This window comes from Channa argus, chromosome 1, assembly GCF_033026475.1.
Source record: "Channa argus isolate prfri chromosome 1, Channa argus male v1.0, whole genome shotgun sequence".
NCBI lineage: Eukaryota > Metazoa > Chordata > Actinopteri > Anabantiformes > Channidae > Channa > Channa argus.
Genome location: NC_090197.1, coordinates 49,173,955 through 49,195,683, shown reverse-complemented (window position 1 = coordinate 49,195,683; position 21,729 = coordinate 49,173,955). Strand labels below are relative to the sequence as shown.

General features: G+C 40.5%; 1 protein-coding gene across 1 annotated transcript in view; it reads left to right on the top strand.

Moving 5' to 3' along the window:
- sertad2b (SERTA domain containing 2b) overlaps window positions 1–21,729 on the top strand; it is a 38,402-nt gene continuing 16,673 nt past the window's right edge. Inside the window, exon 1 of the mRNA XM_067529061.1 lies at window positions 1–397. The gene's annotated coding sequence lies outside the window, so the exon portion shown is untranslated. The remainder of the gene's footprint in view (window positions 398–21,729) is intronic.

Below are 21,729 nucleotides of genomic sequence, written 5' to 3'. Positions count from 1 at the left end.
TTTATTTGTTTTATTACTATTATTCAAATACAAGTTAAATTACCCAGACTTTATAATCGCCATAAGCACCTAAAATCTAAACTAACCAGAATTTGTGCGAAGCCGTTGTGCGAAGCCTTAAACTCCTTAAACACCTTAAACACGAACAGTAGGTTGGTTGTATTTACTGAGTGTCTCCGGACGCGTAAATGCACCACCAGCCTGGCTGGTCTTACAGGACTTCGCATTGGCCGCGATCAGGGACATTGGAGACGTTGGACGGAGCCTGTGCGAGGCGAATCAGTGGTTTCGTCAAATACTGATTACTGATTTCAGTGCCACAAGAATTCTGGAGAGTCGGTTCTTTCAAATCCAATTTTCTACTTTAGCACCGTGCTGGACGGACCTGCCATAGAGGGTGAGTGTCTCAAACTGCATCTTGAACTCCTGCCTTGTGTTCTGGTGGCTGATGCTTCGGATGATGATTAAGTTGTGTCTCTGTAAAAAATCACTTCCCTGTATCTGCGCGGAATTTTACGCGTCCACCTTTATGCGCTTTAAACATTTTTTAAACATAAAATATCTCATAGTATGGTCAACACAGGAAATGTACGTGAATGGACCAGTAGTCTACTCTTGAATTGGCTACAGGAGTCAACGCTCCCACAAGAGGAAAAGCGCAGCGTGGAATTCCCGTTACGCACGGTCAAAGTGTACCGCCGAACCACAGCGGAAAAACGCTGTTAAATGTCATTTTCTCAAGGTTTGAAGCTGATACGCTTTGAAAAGCATATGATGTTGAAGCCCCTCTTCGCCATAAAGGCTTCGTGTGACACAGTACGCTGAATACACCACCTTCAGATTTGGTGTGTCATGAAAGAGGCAGTGGGCTGCCACAGCGAGTGGGGGTCAATCGTAAAAGTTCATTGTAGGTATAACAATATGTTAGGTTGTGTTGAATTAAAAAAATAAATGCTTCTAAAGAATCAGACTACACAATTTTAGGGATAGATTCGTAAGGGAGCCCAGTTGGGAAATGGTTCCTATGACAGAGACCGGACCCTGCTGGAGTGGGATAAACTGGCCATGGTGTCCTCTCTGGTTTCCAAGGGAAATCAGTGCGTACTTGCCGCTGTTGATGTTGTTACTGCTGCCTGTATTATATAACCAAGTTGTCTGTAAGCTCTCACACATTATTACTGTGTGTGTGTGTGTGTGTGTGCATGAAAATTTCATCAGATTTAAACTCTGTGAAACTTAATGACGATAATGACTTTATAACATAGTTAGGTTTTTAAGTGTAGCTGTAGTCGAGTGTTGTTTATAATATTATTATTATTAATAATAACAATTTAATGGCTTCTTATCAATTTTTTTTAATGTTTCTTTGGCGTCACTTATTATATAATGCCCCTGTAGAGATTTGGTCTTTATTAAGTGTACTGAGACAGTGAGTGGATGCATTTGCTTCAGCACTGTACTAAATCCTATCCTACTACATTTCAAAATGAAATAGTGTACTGCTTCCCCCTACTGCACTTATTAGATAGGCTAACAAAAGGAAAACACGAAAACACCAAATATTCTTATAAAACAATGCATGTATAAAGATTAAAGTAGTAGAACTAATGACCTGTCCTCTCGCCCGATGACGGCTGGGACAGACTGCAGCCCCCAGCGACCCTGAACAGGATCAGTTGTTACAGATAATGGATGGATGGATGAATGGTTAGATCCCAATGCAATGGGCAGACTCAGATGAAGGGCAAGAGGGGCAAAACCCCTTCGCCACCCCCGTGGTTCCCAGAAGGACCACAAAAGCTTTTTCAGATGCCCCCAAAGTTGAGCAAATTCGATAAACAGACCATTACCCTTCAGTGAGCCTAAGTCCAGAGATTTCAAGTGTCCATCGCCTTTAGAATATGTATAATAATAATAATATCAGTCATTCCCTCTGTCTGGCTAATGTTGGCCATTCTTGGCCTGGCCAAAATAAACTGGCTGCCATCAAATGGCCACAGGAGCTGCCAGAACTTTGTCAGCTGGATTACACAAGCAACCAGGCTTCTAATTAAGCAGCTAATCCAGATTAAGGTGCCGTAGTTCGTCTGTGTTCCCAGCCCGGGGCTCAGATGCTGCAGCTCGTTTGACAGACACAGTCAGCATCCAACATTTACCATCCCCGTCTGAACACTGGGATATTACATTCAGGTCCTTAAACTAAGGTCAGGTCCCTGAAATATGAAGTTGATTGTGATAGTAAAATCTCTGAATCCATGTTTTGGCTAAAAAGCATCAGAATAAATTAGCAAATGTTGGGCCTGTAGTATGCTTTGTTGTTTTAGAAGTAGAAATTTGTGACTGGTTGTTGGCCTTTTCTCTCAGTTAAAGCATCAGATCAGATCAAATCTGGTCTTAGTTTGGCCTGTGTTCACAAAATCTACAACACAGAGGAGGTGGTGCAGGAAGTGAAGACTGGGTGAGTTTATTCATCAGCTGAAACTCACAGCTCCATAAATGAGAAAAACCTGAATGAAACCCCCTAATAAACACCTGTCCTAATTTCGTTAGTGGCTGTTGATACGGAGGTAGAAGAGTTTAAAACCATGTGTCCTGCTTACAATGTAAATGCTCTGCACTCAAGGACACTTCGACATGTGACCGGAGGAGCCGGGGATTGAACCAACAACTGTGAGATCGGTGGACAATCTGTGGCTACTTTTCCAACGCCCCAAATGTACTTGAATACGACAACACAAGTAGTCATTTATTTTTCTATCCATTTTATTCTTCACATAGAATGATGACATACGGTTGAATAGGCCTCGTTTGTTGAAAATGTGTGTGTTATAAATGAAGATGCAAAGTTTGCCAACTTGAAAATGACCCTCTGTGTAAGATCTGGAACAGGTGTTGCATTTCTCTCTCAGTTTGAAACCACTAACTGCTGGTTTGTGGTTCTGCACCCCCCCCCCTTTTTTTTTTTTCTTTTTTTTTTTTCTGGCCTGCTCATTTTAATGCATTTGGCATTCAGTATGGAGAATGTGACAGAGACTGCAAGATACAGAGAGGGAGAGCTCTGTGAACTATAAATAGACAGTGGGAGAGTGGTTGTGATGATAGCATCACCACACAATAATCCCTCAGTAGGACTGGTGTTATTCCAATGCACTACTGTAGCCCAGCGAGCAGGTAGCTTCTCGCCTTTCCCCTATAGGGTTATCTGGAGAACTTTATCCACTACTGACCCTTTTTAGTTTATCCGTGTTTAGATGTTGCTGTAGGATTGTTAATATGGTCCATGCAGTCTAATTTCATAATAATATTACTATTGGAGTGTGCAGGAGCTTGCAGGTCAGCAAGACACAGAAGAGGTGTAGCTTATGGTGCTGCTTTACCTGCCATTTGTGAAATGTCATAATGTTAAATGTCACTGTTGCTCCCATCAGCTATCACTCACCAAGACGATATTATATAATCAGATATTGTTATTAACCTGGAAATCCTAGTGTTGGTCGAGCTTTTATTGCTATATTACCTATTAAAACAATGCTCAGAAAAAGTGGTTACATTGTTGTTGGAGAATTGTCCATGAGTCTGCCCCCCTTTAGTCATAACAGGGGCCGTTTGACCGCTTCAGAATTCGTAGGCATTTTTTAAAAACAACAATTTCCTTCTGAAATAATGACTCGAGATGGTATTTAGTATTGTTTTGGTCTGTGGTACCACGGGGCGCTCTTTCAACACATGCTTTTGTGGCTCGAATGAGATGGTGGGGAACGATTGACCTAAATGGGCATTTAGGAACCAACAAACCAAGTTCTGGACTAAAAAAGCAAATAAAAAGTAGATTAAAGTGAAAAAAAAAGCTACATAAGGAAACAATGAGCTGAGATTCACCACTTAGGTGATTCGTATGTGGCTGACTGAAAGTCAATTAGAATGAACCAGTCAGAACAGAGCTGGACTCCCATATTTGGAGTAGAGCATGCTGCTTTCGGAGGAGCCAGAAAAAAAAAAAGAATAAAGGCTCCAAGATTTAGGACGAGGCGCTATGAGGAATTCAGTGCAGTACAAAGCTCTTAGAATCAAAATGAATAAGAGAAGAACCGATACAGACAAAGGAAGCCCCCCCCCCCCCCCCCCCCCCCCCCCCCCCCCCCACATCACATAGTAGAAAGAGTTTGGAAAAATTGTGACAAATTTGATTTATTCTGAAAGGTTTTTATCTATGATCTTATAGTTAAAACTGACCTTTCACCAGAATTAACCAGCAGTTAGTTGTTGTTTTTGTGACAGTGCCAGATGGCAGCTGTTCACAGTGTCACTCTTACCCACTCTGCAAAGACTAAACATACAAGAATGCTACAAAAATTCATTTACATGATATAATGTCTTTGTTTCTTGCCTTACAAACATGTAGCTTTTTTGCCCCTTGCTCCTCTGGAACGTGAGCAAGACAACACAATAAAAAAAAAAAAAAAAAAAAGCTGCCGCAGCACCTCTTTCTTTCTATATTTAGATATTTGCCATTTAGAAACCAATTAAATTATAAGTCAGCAACTGATGACACTGAAATGTATAGTTCACCTTTTTTGGCACTTACACCACCTGCATCAGTAACGGTGAAGGAAAGGTGGAGATGCAAACCTGAGCCATGCAGATTATAGTATTTCCCATCACTTGTCAATCTGTCATCCCAACAGGCGACTTACTGTGTGTATGAGTATGTGTGTATGTGTTATCTCTACATTCTCAGTGTTTCCCATCACCACACACACCCCTTCAGGCACTGACCTCCTTTTCATTATTCACACAAACAGCACCTCTTCTCACTATTTTCCTTCCCTTTCTCTCCTAGTCAGTGTTATTTGTGACTGTGTGCTTTATTTCATCCAAATTTACTTTCTAAGTTAAAAACTTTCTTATCTTTTCAGACTTGTAACAATTGAAAAAATGGTTAGAAGGGCAAAATGGTAAAGATATTCACTGTCAGATATTTAAACGCCATGTTAAATAAAATATGGCTTAATGTGGAAAAGTTCTAATTAAAATGTGAGATTTTGGAGGATTAAAATTAAATTTAACCTCAAAAGCATTAAAATCACAACTCAAAGTCACCATTTTCAAGAGCGTTCAAAGCACTTGGTCTTAATTGTTTTATTGGCGCTTTAAAAATTCAGGTGAATATATATGTACTGTAACATGAGACGTTTTAGCTCCTAGGAGAATTCTCATCCGCATGAGTCATTACAACACTTTTCATGCTGTTTCCTAATGTACTTACACTATGTTTCTGATGTGCATCACAGTATCTAATGACTGAGACTGGAATAGCTGCATTCAGATCTCCAGAGCAGACAAGACCAAACAGGCACAGATCTGAGACACATATACTGTCCTCGCACAAACACACGTGGAAAGAGGGATTGGACGTCACAAGAACAGCGTTTGTTCTTCTTTTGGTATTTAAAATAGATTGTTTGATAGATAGATAGGTTACATGATAGGTGAGCTTTCCCCATGACAACTGAGTAGATTTCAACTGACGTGCTGTTGAAAGCTTAAGAAAGCTGTGGAAAAACCTTGATTTAAGATGTTTTAAGTCAAACTGCAGTTAATTTTTAGTTCATTTCCCTTATTGTAGCATTCTATTTGATAGGGATCTTCATAGGAAAGTCGTGTTTTCATCACTTCCTACTTATCTAACCTTTACACTAACCTTAACCTGAACCCAACCTTACTCTAATGTTAAACCTTAAGGGCCGTGACACACCAAACCAACATCAAAGAACTGGTGCAGATGAAGACCATTTGCTTAGTTGGGTGGTGACGGCTTCGCCTGGGCCAACAAGTGGCGCTAAAACCCACCGCAAAGAGCAGAGCCGAAGAGCATGTAAGTCACGTAGGGGATGCTGGCCGACAGTCGGCTTGCCGTGTCCTGGCCATAAATCTTAAGTCTAAAGTTTCTTTATAGTGGGGATGAGCATTTAGTCCCCACAACAATGATGACGAGTCCTCACACTGTGTGAGTAAGACGTGATGCACACACACCAATGATAAGACGTTGGATGTTATCGTGTTACCTCCCTCGGCACAGTGACTCATTGCTTCACTACCTGTATAGTAGTCCATGCTACATGATGTACTCTGTTGGAATACCCCCTCCTACACAGTCTACCTCCTACTCTGTAAGAGTGTGTGTGACATTGAGAATATGCTGTTCATAATGATGCAGCCTCGCAGACTGAGAGAGCGGTTCAGTGCTATTCATTTGAACATGTGCACAAATGCCAGTGTGTTTCTGCCACTCATCGGCATCTGTGAGATCAGGAACGGTGCTGTTTTAACATTTCTCACATAGTTCAGATGTGACGATCATAACTGTATCTTACAGTAGTTGTCAGATCACAGTCTTTGGCACATGGCTCCTGAATGTGAACATTAAAAAGTTCTGTTAAGTGACAACGCAAGAAATTTGAGGTACGAGGATTCAAAATGACTGTTTTGATCACATCGCTTCCAGACGCCCCTCACTAACTCAGAAAATGTGGAGTGTGAATTATTCGCTCTTGATGGCTTCACAGTGTCAGATTTGAAGTGTCACTTTATCTGATCATCTCTCTGATTTCAGAGAACAAGAATTCACTGTTCAGTCCCTGATGTCACATGAACCGAAGCCTGTAGCATCAGTTGTACTATCCAAATGTGTGTTTTGTTATTGCTGCTGAAAAAGAAGGTTTTCATTGATCAAGACTTATCTGGAGTGACAGTGGTGGCTCAGTAAGTATATCAGAAATGAAGCCTCCGTGCTCTTGATGGATGGTTGTACAATCATCGAACCAAAGTATCAAATCCTGCCACTAACTCTGCATGTACACGCAAAGGATAGTGGTTACACTTCGATACGTCTAGTTAAGCTGTGTGTGATCTACATGTACTGTATGTACTGTAGATGTATATATTCTCTTTATTGTTCTCTCACTTCTAGAACCTATACCTTTGATTGCAGCAGCACTTCACACTGCAGTGGGTTAAACCAAAGACATATTTAACCGAAAAGGTACAAAACCTTTTCATCTGGTCTTTGCAGACATTTGTCACTGAGTAGTTTCTGGGTTGTAAGTGCTTTTGTAGTGTGATTATGAGTCAATAACCAACTTTTTTTCCCCCCCTTGTTTGTGTATTTCTTGCAGTGTATGTATGTTGAGTTACGCTGCACCAGCCAGCACCTATTGCACTGCAGTACATGCAGTGTTGAAAGCACACATTTGTTGCCGATTCGTTCTCTTTCTCTTAAATAATTGGCATTGCAAGTATATACCGATATGGAGTAAATATGTTCTGTACTCCACAGTCCATACAGCACAGCAGGACTGTAGTCCCCAGACCGGCATGGCAAATGCTGAATGAGTGAGTGAGTGTTAACAGGCCATGCCTGATATTGGGATATTTGGCTTGCGGCCCCTGTATGATTATGGCTTACTGATTATATACTTTGTTATACAGTCCTGTGTCAGCCTGGCAGCTGTTCAAGTGGTTTATATCTGTGTCATTGGTGCAGTGTAGCATTTGGGGAGATTACTGTTTGGGCCTCTGACTGAATGATGATGTGTGTAACACCATCATTTGCGATTTTTGTGGAAGCAGGTAGTTTGTGATTGGGGGCAAACTTGCAGCTGAAACAGGTGGATCGCGGCTCCATTCTGCTGCATTCTGCTGCATTGCTCCCTCATGAGTGTAAATACAGGCTGTGCATCGCAGTGGTTCCCACTCTGGGTATGGGTCTCAAGGTCTTAAGGGGTCACAAAGCAATTGACAAAATAGGTAGGAAAAGAAAACATTGGTTTTGATGTGATTTGATCATATTTGTGTCTTTCTTTGTTGACTTCTTCATGACATGGTGTCATCTGGTAGCTCATACTGGAGAGATTGCAATCCTGGTAGACCAGCTCCTCCAAGAACTCCCCCAGATGACATAATCCATACTGACAAACTCCTTCAGATTCTAAAATTTTGACTTACAAACCCCCCCAGATGACATCACCTGAAGTGGAGTTTTTTTTTTTTTTTAATCAGCGAGTAGTAAAGCAGGGAAGGGAAAACAGAGCAATGTTTAATGAAATTCACATACATACAGTGAACTCTTCAATATTAAGAAGCAAGTTACAAATCTGGGACGTTTTCCTTTAAGTACTGTTTACACACAACCCGCAGACTTGCCTGTCTATGCTGCAAATATTATATATATATATATACATATATATACAGTCTTTGTAGTATATGGAGGTGTGAGGAGTGTGTGTCTCATGAGTCATTGTTGACTTGTTCCATAGTGGATTTTTCTGTTCAATAATTAATAAGAAGGACAGCAAACTGACCATCTGCCATATACGGACTTTGTGTGTGTGTGTGTGTGTGTGTGTGTGTGTGTGTGTGTGTGTGTGTGTGTGTGTGTGTGTGTGTGTGTGTGTGCGTGCGTGTGTGTGTGTCTGTAGTCAGGTGTTGTTTGTTCTGGGTTGTATTGTGTTTCTTTGTGTTTACTAGGATCAATGCTGGGCCAGTTTGCACCCCCAGACCTGGCTGCCGAGGAGGGATTTGTTTAGGACTGTGGTAGGCTCTAGTTGGTTTGAATTGGTCGCCTGTGGGGTAACTTTGAAACCAAACCAAATTGGACCTGTCTGGGCTAGGATGAGCTCATGTGAAATAGATTTTCTTCAAATGGTCTGGTCTGATAGAAAAGTGGTGCGTGAGCAGTGTGTTTAGACTAGTTCTAGACCAGATGAGAATAAAACCAGATACTGTTCAGATTATAACCTCCCCCACTCCAATTTTTCATCCTGTTTACTGTTATGTTCCTGAAGCATCGGGTTTTTTTATACTGTGTTGTTACCAGAAAATCTCCCTCTATTACTCTTTGCCTATACTTGTTTGTTTGAGTGGTTAGGGCTGAAAAGGCTTGGAAGCATAGCTTTTTTTTATTTTTTCAAGTTTGGTTTGGCTTGCATTCACCAAAGAAGAGGGTTAAACTAAATATTTGCTAGACTCTACTCTGACTGCTTTGCCTCTGATTTTATAAAGATGAATTTTATTTAATTGCACAATAATGCAGTGATGCTATTGCTCTATTTCACTCTTTCTACTAAGCTGTTCCTGGATCTCTGTCATTGTTTTGTAATGCACTCGCATATTACAGTATAGGATCTGTAGAGTATTGCATTGTATTGATACATGTGTAATAAAACTGTCTAGAAGTGACTTTTGAGTCCACATATATGTATTTGTGTTACATTTTATGGTTGACAAAGCCACAGAGTGTTGTTGTTGGAATATGATTATGATGACGATGAAGGTCATGCACATGTCCATGAGCTCATCTGCCGTGTAACCAAATAATCATGGGAAAGAGGTTCGCTATGATGATTGCTCATTGACAACTGATCTGTCTCCATGACAACTGATCAAACTGTCCAGGTAAGGATAAAGTTTGTAACTTTTATGGAATATTTATTTTCGGAGACATCTGTTCCGAAATAAATCTTACTGTGCACATGTTGAAGCCTCGACCGTGTAAAAATTCTTGAAGTTTTTGAATGAAGCTCAATCTTCTGGCTCTGCTTGGCGGTATTATACAACCTACAGCCCAAATTGTGCTTTTGACATGTGTACTGTATGTGGCTCGAAGGACCTACAAGGACCACAGAGAATTGTGTAGACTATAACTCATCTACTCTCTGAAAGGGTCCACTTCAGTTGTCCACAGATATGAACACCGCACCTCAGACTCATATGAAGACCTAAAATCTAGTTTCAATATTATTTCAGCTTCTATTGTGCTTATATACGGCCCCAAACTAATCTGTGATTCATATAGATACACTGCACACGGATTGGGAAAAGTGGGTGAAAGAGGTGTTTACTGCATCTTTTTACCCTGCAGACCCTGCTGTGTTTGTCCAGCAGTGGTAATTTGACAAATAGGCATTGCACACTTTTCTGGTCTGTTGCCTGCATGATGGAAATCTGTAGGTTTCCCAGTAGCTTTTGTTTGTCTGGATATTGTATTGACACCATTTTAATCTGGGTTGCCTTTTTTTTTTTGCGGTGCAATTCAAACCACTTTGGTCATTATCACTACCCAGCTTCCACAAGTTAACCGTATTGCTGATGTGTGTCCAAAAACTCTTTAACTGTAGGGAGACTACTTCATGCATTGCACTGACCATCATACACTGACGATTGCTAGCAGAGGAGGACTGATGTGAGTTTGGTTTTACAAGTGCACACATGACTGTGCAGGTTCCCTGAACTGTGATTTGCTACAGGCTGCTTGATAAATTTAAAAAAACAATCAAGCTGTGTTTCAATGCTGAGTTACCGTTTTTTTTTTCTTGTATGTGTGTAAATGTGTGTGTGTGTGTGTGTGTGTGTGTGTGTGTGTGTGTGTGTGTGTGTGAGCCGCACAAACACAAATCAACACAGCACATTCACGCTCCACTTTGCTTTGTGTCGACTTCTCTTTTGGACCAACACATGTTCATCTGTTTTTCCCCTAAATATGTGTGTGTGTGTGTGTGTGTGTGTGTGTGTGTGTGTGTGTGTGTGTGTGTAGAGTGTGGACAAAGGACTGGGTGTCTGGAAAGGGTGCAGTGGAGGGGAGAAGGAGATGATGGGTGGTGGGGGGCCAGGAGAGAAGGATGATGGGTGCGAGTCTGCAGGGGCTTGCTGTGGATGTGGATGTGTGTAAGAGGGAATGGTGGGGGTATGGGTGTGTGTTGGTGTGTGTGTGTGTGTGTGTGTGTGTGTGTGTGTGTGTGCATTCATCTGCATATGTGTCTGCATGTGTCTAGGAACATGCTTATACTCATCGGCTGGTGAACCCAACTGTGTGTGCGCACTGCTTGCCTGTGTGTATGTATGTGTGTGTGCGATCTTTTGTTTTGCTCTGGGTTGCTGGGTGATGGGACCAGCTGGGAGGGCTGAAACCATTCACTTCCCTTCTGCTACCCTGAAGGCAGCCAGCAGGGAGGGAGGGAGGGAAAGAGAGAGAGAGAGAGTGTGAGAGAGAGAGGGTTAAAAGAATGAAATTGTGGAGAAAAGCAAGGAAGAGGCAGAAGTGGGGGATGTCTACATCTGATTGCAAAGCGATGGACATTCATATTAGACCAAACAGAGAGAGAGTGACAGTGAGAGGAGAGAATGTGTGAGAGTTTTGAACGTAGCTCAGAGTGAATGAAGAGATTCATGAAGGAAAGTGGGGGTGGTGGTGGTCGGGAGGTGTGTAGGGAGGGAAAGTGTGTCAGGCTGAATCGTGATAGAGCAGCAGAGCTGACTCAGCCAGTCTGGTCTGGTGTAGGAGGGCAGCAGCAAGGGATCAAGTAATAGATTACTGTGCATGATACTGTACTTCTTACTGTTTTCTTGTGACATTAATAATCATTAGCATATAAAAGGAGAATTCTGTAATGTGGTTGCGGTAAAGGTTGGAAACTAAAGATTGTTCTTGTGATCAACAAAGGAGAACGGTTCAGACACGGATCCCCTCTCTGGTGAAACTGTCAATTGCCATATCTCCCTAATGTCTGTTTATCTTAGCTTATGGTGGCCACCATTATTGTAAGACAAGTAAGGCTGCGCCGTACAGAACTACCAGTTTTCTAAAAGTTACGTTTCTATACAGGACAGAACTAAGCAAACAGGACGGAGACAGAATTTAAAATCCAATAACCAGTTCAGGTTAAATATCAGGTTGTTGGGCTTTTTCACCAAGCAGACAGAGTAGACACTGATTCAATCATTCATGCAGAGGGTCAGGTATCAGAGAGCCAGTTTTACCAAGCAGACAGAACAGAGAAACTTTCGGAAACTTAGTCAAACCAGGCAGACAGACGACCAAAGTTACTGAATTTGGGGCAGGCAGAAATCAGGTCCACTAACTAACTAACTAACTAACTTTGCAGTTTCAGGTTACTGGGCAAAGTTTGATTTTCAGGCTGGTTCAGGCACGAACAGATGGCTGGGGAGCTTGACAGTGTGTGGCGAGACAATCTGGCACTGAGTGAACTGCGGCGGCTTAAATAGAAGAGAGAGGCAGAGTAATGGACAATAGGTGATAGCGGGCTTGTTCGAGATGAGCAAGTTCTGCACAGATATGATCCCCTGCGATGGACGCAGAGGGCGTGATGGCTAGTTTTCGTGCGACTTGATCCGGGCACGCATACGTTGGAAATTGAAACTTCTTTAGATCAAGACACCACAGTTGCTGTCCACCGACTGCAAAACCTCAGGACATGATGGGAAATGCCGAGCTCTCTCTCTTTGGTCAGGTGACACGTTTAATATTCGGTTTGATGTGAAATATTTTAATGGATTTACCAGAGGCTGAATACATCAGTACATAAAACAGTTTGCATCGTCACGAACAGGTGTTCTCCTAAAGTGACCAGACGAGGTAACACCACAAGTGTCCTCCAGCATTTCAGAAGGCCTCATCGAGCTGTGTTAGACAAATGAATGATTAAACCAAACTCTGAGTTAATTTAATGGCGTTTATTGCCAAACTTCACTGTCCATGTTCTAGGGAACGTTACTGTTGAGTGATTACACTATGTCATGACCTGGCTCAAGACTGTGTGACAAAGAAGGGACAAGGTTCTTAAAATAATATTTTAATTGAGTGCATAAAGATTTGAGTTATGTTTGTGAGCAAATCAGTGTTGTATGCAATGTTGGCGTAGAAGAGTGTGTCTACATGTGGACAAGACAAAAGGGGAACTCAGCAGATAGGCTCAGGGGAAGAGACTGAGCCGATCTTTAAGGCCTCCTTTATAGGAACCTCAACCCAATTGACACAGGTGTGCGGCATGACTACAACTCAGCTCCACCCACTGGCTTCCTGGAAAACAAGGAAAGACACAACCAGCCACACATGGACAGACCGAACCCAGATCTGGCTTAGTCCATCACAACTAGTTAGCTGGAACCTTGATGTGCTTGTATATGCATTGCCAACATGCAATAGCAGCTTTTTAGGATATTCGGTGCTCTATTCTTATCATTTATAATTTTTGCACTGAATTATACAGAAAAAAGGGAAAATTTAATTTTTTTTAAAAAAATTCCACTTTGAATCGCAGTGTTGCTGTTAAAAAGTTGTTCAAACCATTTAGTTTAGTCGAACTGCAAACTGATGACTGCATTTCATGAGAATTTTAATCCATTTCAAATTAAATATATGAGTCATATGGAGGTTAAACCAGAAACACAGATCACCTGTGTAGCATTTGAAGTGTCTCTGTCAGATAGAAGAAAAAACAGATAATAAGACATACTTTAATAACTATTTGGTGACAATTTAATTCATATGGATCGGACTCTATGGGTTGTGAGTATTAGTGATTTCCTGTAAAGCTGATAGCTTTAGTATATGTAGAAAGTGGAGACTCTCTCCGCCTTGATTGCTGCTTTCTCTCCTTGCCCCCTGCTGCTGCTGCCTGCTCTCCTTCGCTTTCCACCACGAACAAGCCTACTGATGATAAGGACAGGCAGGTGGAACAAACCAACTGCCGTTAAGAGGAGAGAGTTGAGTGAATGACAGAAACAGAAACTCGATCGTGATACATTTCCTCTTTAACTTATTAAGGAAATGTTAATTAACGTGAATGACAAGTCTCAAACATGCATACTAAACCTGTGCTCTGGTTTTAAGATAAAAAATATCATGGAGTAATAAATGCTGATCTGTCATCATGGGTTAAGCACCTGTTAGCACATGATGTGGTTAGAATCAGCTCCACCTTTACCAACAGCTAATTTTGAGCCTTTTTTAAAACGTACGACATGTTTTGCCATAATTACCATAATCAAAATTGTTTAAACATTGTCAACACTGTTTTCTTAGTGGAGTACTTTCACCCTTTTCCTTATTTAAAATGTACATAATCTGCTAAGTACTTTTACTTGAGTAAAAGATTTGAAGTTATACTTCATCTTCATCTAAATCTTGCATTTTTGTGTAGGTTTTTGACCTCTGCACACAGTGTATCATATCAGATTGCGCTCTATGACAGTGTGAACTAATTATATTTTGGGGGTTAAGATGGGGGTTAAAGGTCAAGGTCACTGTGTCGTCACATCTGTCCTTTCTTGTGAACACATTCTGACAGAAATGCTGTGATGGAATTTCTTCACATCTGGCAGCCACCGGGACTAGGATGAACTGATCAGCTCTTGGTGGTCAAAGATTGAAGGTCATAGTCACTATGAACTCACATCCATCCCATTCTTGTCAACACTATATCTCGGAAAGGCCTGGAGGGAATTTTATTCAATTTGACAGAAATGTACACTCGGACTAAAATAAGTTGATTAGAATGTGTTTGGACAGACATTCCTGCATGTTTCTTCTTCTTTCATGAGTTACACAATCTTGTTAATTGTTATTTTTAAGTGTGCGATTCCTTTGAATGGCGGAGGGGGGGGGGTTGCATGCAGTTCAACTGAAGGAAACACATGGATCAGACAAGTTGAATCATGACAGCACTGAAATTAATTCAGTTGGGAAGAATTGCTAAAAGTAACAAACTGGGGACAGTGGGATCAGAATGTAACACTGAGTCTATGCTTGAAACCTCAAGTAACATAGAAAAGTATGTGTGATGTACCGACTAAAGCCCAAACTGAAGTCAGTTAAGGTAAGATTTGGGCAGATTAGTCAAGTAATCCGTAGTCAACAATACATTCTGATAATAATTTCCTTAAAAATATAATAATGTATATAAGAAACATTGCTCCAGGTTTTCAAATGCGAAGATGCTCTTCTTGGTTTGATCTTAGTTTATAATCATTTTTGTGAAATGTTAGACTGGATGAATTGAGACCTGAGATCAGTAGTGCTCCGACCTCGGCTGGACCCTCCAGTGTTCAGAAAGGGAAGCCAGTGTGAGATCTTCTTTTCACAGCATGTCCTAGACAGAGAAATAATTATTTCAATAGACAAAGACATAATCTTTGAGAGATAATTCAGTGCTTTTTAGCCTGAGGGTCTGACTAGATATGTTAGTCTGGCAGACCAGAAAAAATGTACCAACACTTACCTTAAAGTCCTCTATCAAAAGTGTTTTTTTTTTTTTTTTGACCAACATTGACTGTAAACCTACACTCTGTTACTTTTGACTCTCTCTGTGACTTGCTGTCAATCTCTAATTTCTGTTTCACTGTGACTGATCAAACAATATGTGCTGTCAACAACATGAGCATAAAAGAGTGACTTAATGAGTCAAATGCCTCTAGTAACTCACTCACAGTAATTTCACAACAAGAAGGGGGAAATTAGCTCTCTGGGGATGTTGTGGCTTCAAGGAAGAGAAGGGTTAGTAAAGTGTAACTGAGGGCTGAAAACCTGAGAATAGCACGATGAAAAGCCAGCCAAACTGTAGTTGGTGGCTGCTCGTCTCCAAAGCTGAACTGCTGTGGCTGCTTACTTCTGCCATGACTTGCGAGTCGGCTCGCTTTCTCTCAAAGATTAATGGCCTTCCTGTTTTCAGCTACAGTGTCTCTCTCCAAAGAATTTTCATTGCAGCTCGCTTTGACTTGGAGTGCACCTTAAAAAAAGAAAACCTGCAGAATGTGTTGTTCGAAGCGAGTGAGCTAAGGTATTTGGGCTGGAATGCGTCGCATGCAGCAATGGAAGAGTCGGTACATCAGTGGTAGTACTTCAGTGTTCAGTAGTTTTTACTAATGCTACTACTATTTCTATTAGTAGCATTAAAAGTAATATTTATTCTACTGCATTGGTTGACACTTTTACAATACCGTGACATCACTTTCAATATTACTTCCAGCACCACTGCTTCCTCTGTTCTACAACTACAACCATCACGGGAAAATGGACCAAAACATGTCAAATTGTGAGAACTGAATTCTCCACCACTATTGTGTTTTTGTTAAGTTTTCTTCAGTGGACAGAGGTATCTGTGTCCCATCAACTGCTAAACTGTTGGTCAATTGTCCCACTGGAATGTGTCACCCTCACCAGTTGGCTCTGGATGGGTACATGCACACATACTCACACATATATATTAAAGGGTAATATAAGGGTAAACCTTGTCACATAGCCCTGAGTCAAATACCATTAACGCATAAAGTACTGTTTTGTACGTTTATGGTGGTTTTCAGTGTCACATAATGGTTTAACTGGCGCAACATTATGTTCTCAATTTCTACAATTTTCTTCATAACTTTTTCAAATATGACCTAAATGTATAACCTAACCTAAGCTTTTTAAAAACAATTTTCTCTGCTCGGATTAGACAAAGTGGCCACTGGCGTGTCACTAAAGTCGGCAAGTACGCAGAGAAAAACCATTTAGTTTAGAAGTTACGAAACAAGGAAAGAAGAGAAAAGGACCCAAATGAAAGAGACAGAGCAAGAGAGAAAGAGAACAACAACTTCTTTCCTGTAAGTCACCTGACACTGGAGGCGTCACACAGCCATGAGTAAACACACTTCCCTCTCTCTCTCTCTCTCTTTCTCTCTTTTTCTCTGCTGTAAAGGCAAAAGCCCTCTTGCAAGATGAAAAGTTTGGTTTGGAGCACCCAAACAATGTCCTATTTATAGACCTATCTCTCTAAATTCCTCCGTTTATGCACAGAGGAAGGAGGATTCTTGTGTTAAAGACTGAATGACTCCCACACAACGTCGCTGAAATTGTATGTATTATGGTAAATGAAAAAGAAAAAAAGACAGGTGTTGTTTTTTTTTGCCTTGTTAGCAAATCCCATGAAAAGACCAAAGGTCTTATCCGGTGCCTAAATACTTTCAGTTTTTTGGTTTTCATCACTCAGCCCCAAGTCCTTTGGCTCCTTCCGAGGACAAAATGGAACATACAATCTTTTCAAAAAGGTTTGCTAATTTATTTGAACAGGTGTGCAAATGCCTCTCAAACTGCATTTTTTGGGGACTACTTTCAGCTGCGGAGTGATACCTATTTGGTGGTGTAGTCTGTATGTACAGCACAATATATTTACTCCACAGTCATGATGTCAGTGGGAGCAGATTGAAATGTTACAGTGTGTGACTGCATGTCATATTAAAGGAAGCTCAAATATACATGTAGATACTGCATGACCCACTTTTAGCCATTATAGTAATATGTCAACTCAGCCGCCATGTTGGTACAGGGAACTATATGTATGTGTATAAAGGCAGGAGGATTATCCTCAATTCCAATAATGATAACAATGAATTTACAGCACTTTTGGTTTGTTACAAATGGCAGAAATGTTGCAGGATTTGTATTCCTGTAATACATTTTATATATTATTTTCTGCTCGTTGTAGTGGTTGCTCATTCCTTTAAATGCCTTGTATGATCTGCCCAGTCAGTGTCTACAGTAATAAATGAGCTTCCAGTACTGATCCCAAGGGATGGCCAGAACAGGAGAGACCCCTGACCCAGTTTGGTGGTATAACTGATGCATCTATGTGTATATTTTTATAATCACTTGTGTATTTGTAATGAAAAAGTTTTAAATATGCACTTAGTACTTAGTAATAGTATGTAACTGTTGGTTTTGCTCAGGTTTGTAAGAGATTTAATGAAAAGAAATAATACAATAGTGGCAGACTTGTCTTTTAAATATGAATTCTGTGGATAAGCCTGAAGTGAAACAACAGTCTAGTTACTTAAGTTAAGCTTGCAGTTGGATGATCAGCTAGTTTGTGTGTCTAGTTTTTGTTTTTGCGTGTTTTAGATACCAGATGAGTAGTCTGGGGAAAGTGACAAAACTAGTGTAACAGGTAATTTTACACAGTACTTGTATTGAAAGTAAAGTAGTAAAGTAACCTAATTACTTTACTCAATGAGTAATATGTAATAGGTACTTTACAATGGTTTTCAAGTAACTTGCCCAACACAGTAGAATGTTATCTCACTTTTAGAGGATCCCTTCACTGATTTTGAATTAGCTTCTTTTAGTTCTAGTTTGAGTAGTACACCTACATAAATGCCATTGAACTTCCCTTTGACTTCCCTATATTGAAATATCTCTCTGCTTCTAGGTGAAAAAGGTCTCCAGATGACATCACTTTGGGGAACATACAGTTCGGATTATGTTATGTTGTTGCTCTTACTATGAAGTATGCAGTCGTGGTCAGCCTGCTTTTACAGAGCTCCCCCCTTATGACACCCTCTGACCTCCTAATGAGGAAATACTCCTCCTGGTGATATCATCTGGTGGAGTTTTTCAACTAGAAGCAGAGAAATATTTTAATACAGGGAAGTCAGGGGGAATTATAAAAGCATTAATGTATATTTATGGCCTAAACTAAAGCTATAGAAAGAAAGTTGAAAATTGGTGTCATAGTTTGAGGATACAGTAAAACAGGAACAAATACAAATTATGCAAAATGAAATGATCTGTTGATGTGCTGTTAAGAAGGAATGTATGAGATGGGAATTGGCAACAGGTTAGCATCAAAATATCCCATTATTCACAAGAAAGATTCTTTACAGTCAGACTTTGTTTAGATAATAATGACTTAATAATGAGACAGTCTCCAATTGATTATGTTTAGTAGCTTGTTATCCTGAGATAATGACACATTTGTATCCTGATCATCTATTATTATGTTGTTATGACCGTATTACAGTGTAACAAACTGTCATCTTGCCTTAGGCCTGAACCAAAATGAGTTTGTTTTTGGTTTGACATTGATTGATGTCATAATCTTTAGACTGAATATTGATATTAGACAACACGTATTAATGAAAACTGCTGTGAAAAGTAAGGCTCTTCTAATTACTCAAGCAATGTTTGCTTTTGTGTGTGGCTGTTTGCCTTACGACCACTTATAGCCATATAACATAAATTCATGGAAGCTGCCGCTCAGTTTCACAGCACGATGAACATAAATGCTCACATCCCTCAACATAAGAATTAATCACTAAAGGTACAAAGTCTAGGCAGCATGGCTCCTTTTTTTTTTAACTACACATTTAACTAAAATAGCAACAATGCAGGAGGCTGACTTGTTTTTCTTACTTGCACTTCCCCTTTTGAAGTGCGTGAGTTGAGGCACTTAGCAAATATTTTAAGTCTCGGCGTAATGAGAAGAAAGATGTGTGAGGGGACTGAGATTCCACTTCGCACACACACAGCGGGCTCTGTCCAGCTCTGTGAGTCTTTGTGAGCGTTTTAATCAATCGCAATTGTAATAGCACTGAACAACGGCATATCATGCTGTATCAAGCCGCTGTATGTGACTGAGGCAGAAACTGTGCGTGGAGCAGAGAAGGGGGACTCACGGGCAATAATAATGAAACTGGTAAAGGGACAAAGAGAATGAAAAGGAGGAGGCAATGACAAAGGGAGAGAGAATGGGAAAGAAAGCAGATGGGTGTTTTGAGTGTGGAGCCCCCCTCCTCCGTCCTCCCACCCCTGTCTCCCTCTCCCTCTTTCTCTCCACATTGGGCTGGTGTGTGCCACACCCATGTCTAATAGTATTAATAATATTCTCTCCAGCTTCTGACACACCCTTCTAGGATCGACACACGTTTGTTTCTGTTCGTTGTACTTACATTTTTCGTTCGATTTTTAGGTTGAAATGTTTTTAAAAACCACTTTGTGTGTATACTAAAAACATTTTGAGTTTAGGGTGTTTTCAAGGCTGAAATAAACTTGTCTGTGCCATCAGCCATTAAATTCCAAATTTGATAGAGAGAGAATATTTGAAAATATTTTATCTCACACTATTCTTCTAACAGTGTTGACTTTCGATTTGTACAACAAAATAATAATACAATAGGATGGATCTTGCTACATCACCACAAACTATGGCCTCGAAGTTATGAGTTCAATCAATAGCTTCCTGACGCTACAAACAATCTCATCATCTGTCTGTCTGTACGGATTTAGATTTCAAAGGGTTACTCCAACAATTTAGTATTTTAATGCCACAATGTTGAAAGATCTACATTCTGGAATCATTTTGCCATTGAGTTGACCCTTCTTTAAGGCAGCTCTTATTATTGATACTAAACTCTAAACGGCCGGCTCTAAACGCCCCCCTCCCCCCCCCCCCCCAACCCAACCCACACCCCAGCAATCTTGTTGCACAGCTGCCAGCATATTGGAGACATGATGCTAAATGTGACATCTACAGTGACGTTGGAAATAAACTACCTATTGCTTTCAAAGCAATAATGGTTAATGAAGCACATACTGATGTGCTTCTGCTAGTTTTGCACATTTACAACATGATTTGGACTCAAACAAAGTTGTGTGTTGAGTAAATGACAGGTTTTCCGTGAGCAACATGTTTGTGTTATAAGATGGTGGAGTAGGAACAGGGAGGATCTTGAGGAGTAGTCAGAGATAACTGGAAAGGGTTGGAGTATAAATGGGGTCTGATTAAACACAATAACATGACTGGTCAGGCTATGTCACCAAGAAAACTGTCTTCTAGTGTAGCGTTATCGCTGATTACTCAAACATGTTGCTTAAAGGAATCTGAGTGTTAATGTAATCTTTAACATAAACATAACAACTTCCGATTCATGTCACAAATGCTGTTTCTCCACTCATTGTACCTATTATGTGTCGAGCTAAAAAACTAAACGAACAAATGCTGGATCCTCCAATTCCCATAATGCATCTTACTAATGGAGCTTTTTACCTACTAAACGCCTATGTGTATAACCCTAAAGACATCTTCAGTTATTCAAGTTATTTTGTCCTTGATGCTGTAGAGCCACACAACTACGTCAGTTTCTGAAGTGACATGAACTTGTGATCTTATAGCACAAGTTGCATAGATATTGTAATCTAATATTATACAATAGTATGTATAATCCGTCCATCATCTGCATCATCTGTAACCTCAGGGTTGTGGGGGGCTGGAGTCTATCCCAGCTGTCATTGGGTAAGAGGCAGGGTACACCCTGGACAGGTTGCCAGTCTGTCTCCGGGCCAACGCAGAGAGACATAAACAGACAGACAACCATTCACACTCACATTCACACCTACAGGCAATTTTAGAGTCACCAATTAACTCAACATATATGTCTGTGGACTGTGGGAGGGAACTGGAGTACCTGCAGTAAACCCATGCAAGCACAGGGAGAACAGGCAAACTTCACACAGAAAGGCTGCAGCCAAGCAGGATTCAAATTGGGAGCCTTATAGCTGTTAGGCACCAGTGATAACCGCCCCACCACTGCGCTGGTCCTAATATGTATAATAATTATGGAATATATATGTCAATAGATCCTACATAAAACATGTAGTATAAAAAAACCGATGCCTATGTATAGATAAAGAGCAGTAATAGTAGTACTTGTAGATGGACTAGTGATGATTATAGCTGTAGCTATTGCAATAGTAGTAATGTTTGTAGTAGTCCACAGTAAATTTGTAGAGTATGTAGATGACCTTTCATTTTACAAACAACAAATGATGTGCATGCAGCTGTGAGAAAGACAACAGGTTTCCTCCATGGCATAATCGTTTATTAACAACATTTTCATACATTTATCAGTGTCTGTTATGATACATTTTTATCCAACCATTGCATCTTTTTAACCGCATTTGATAGACAGCTCAGGATGTTTGATAAATGTTCTACTAAGAAACGATACAGCTAAATGGTGCATTATAGGGCACTGGTGCATTGATTGTTGTTTTTATATTCCTAACATTAGCGCGTATGAAAATCAGTGGATGAACGTATGCCAGATATGCTACATTAAGGG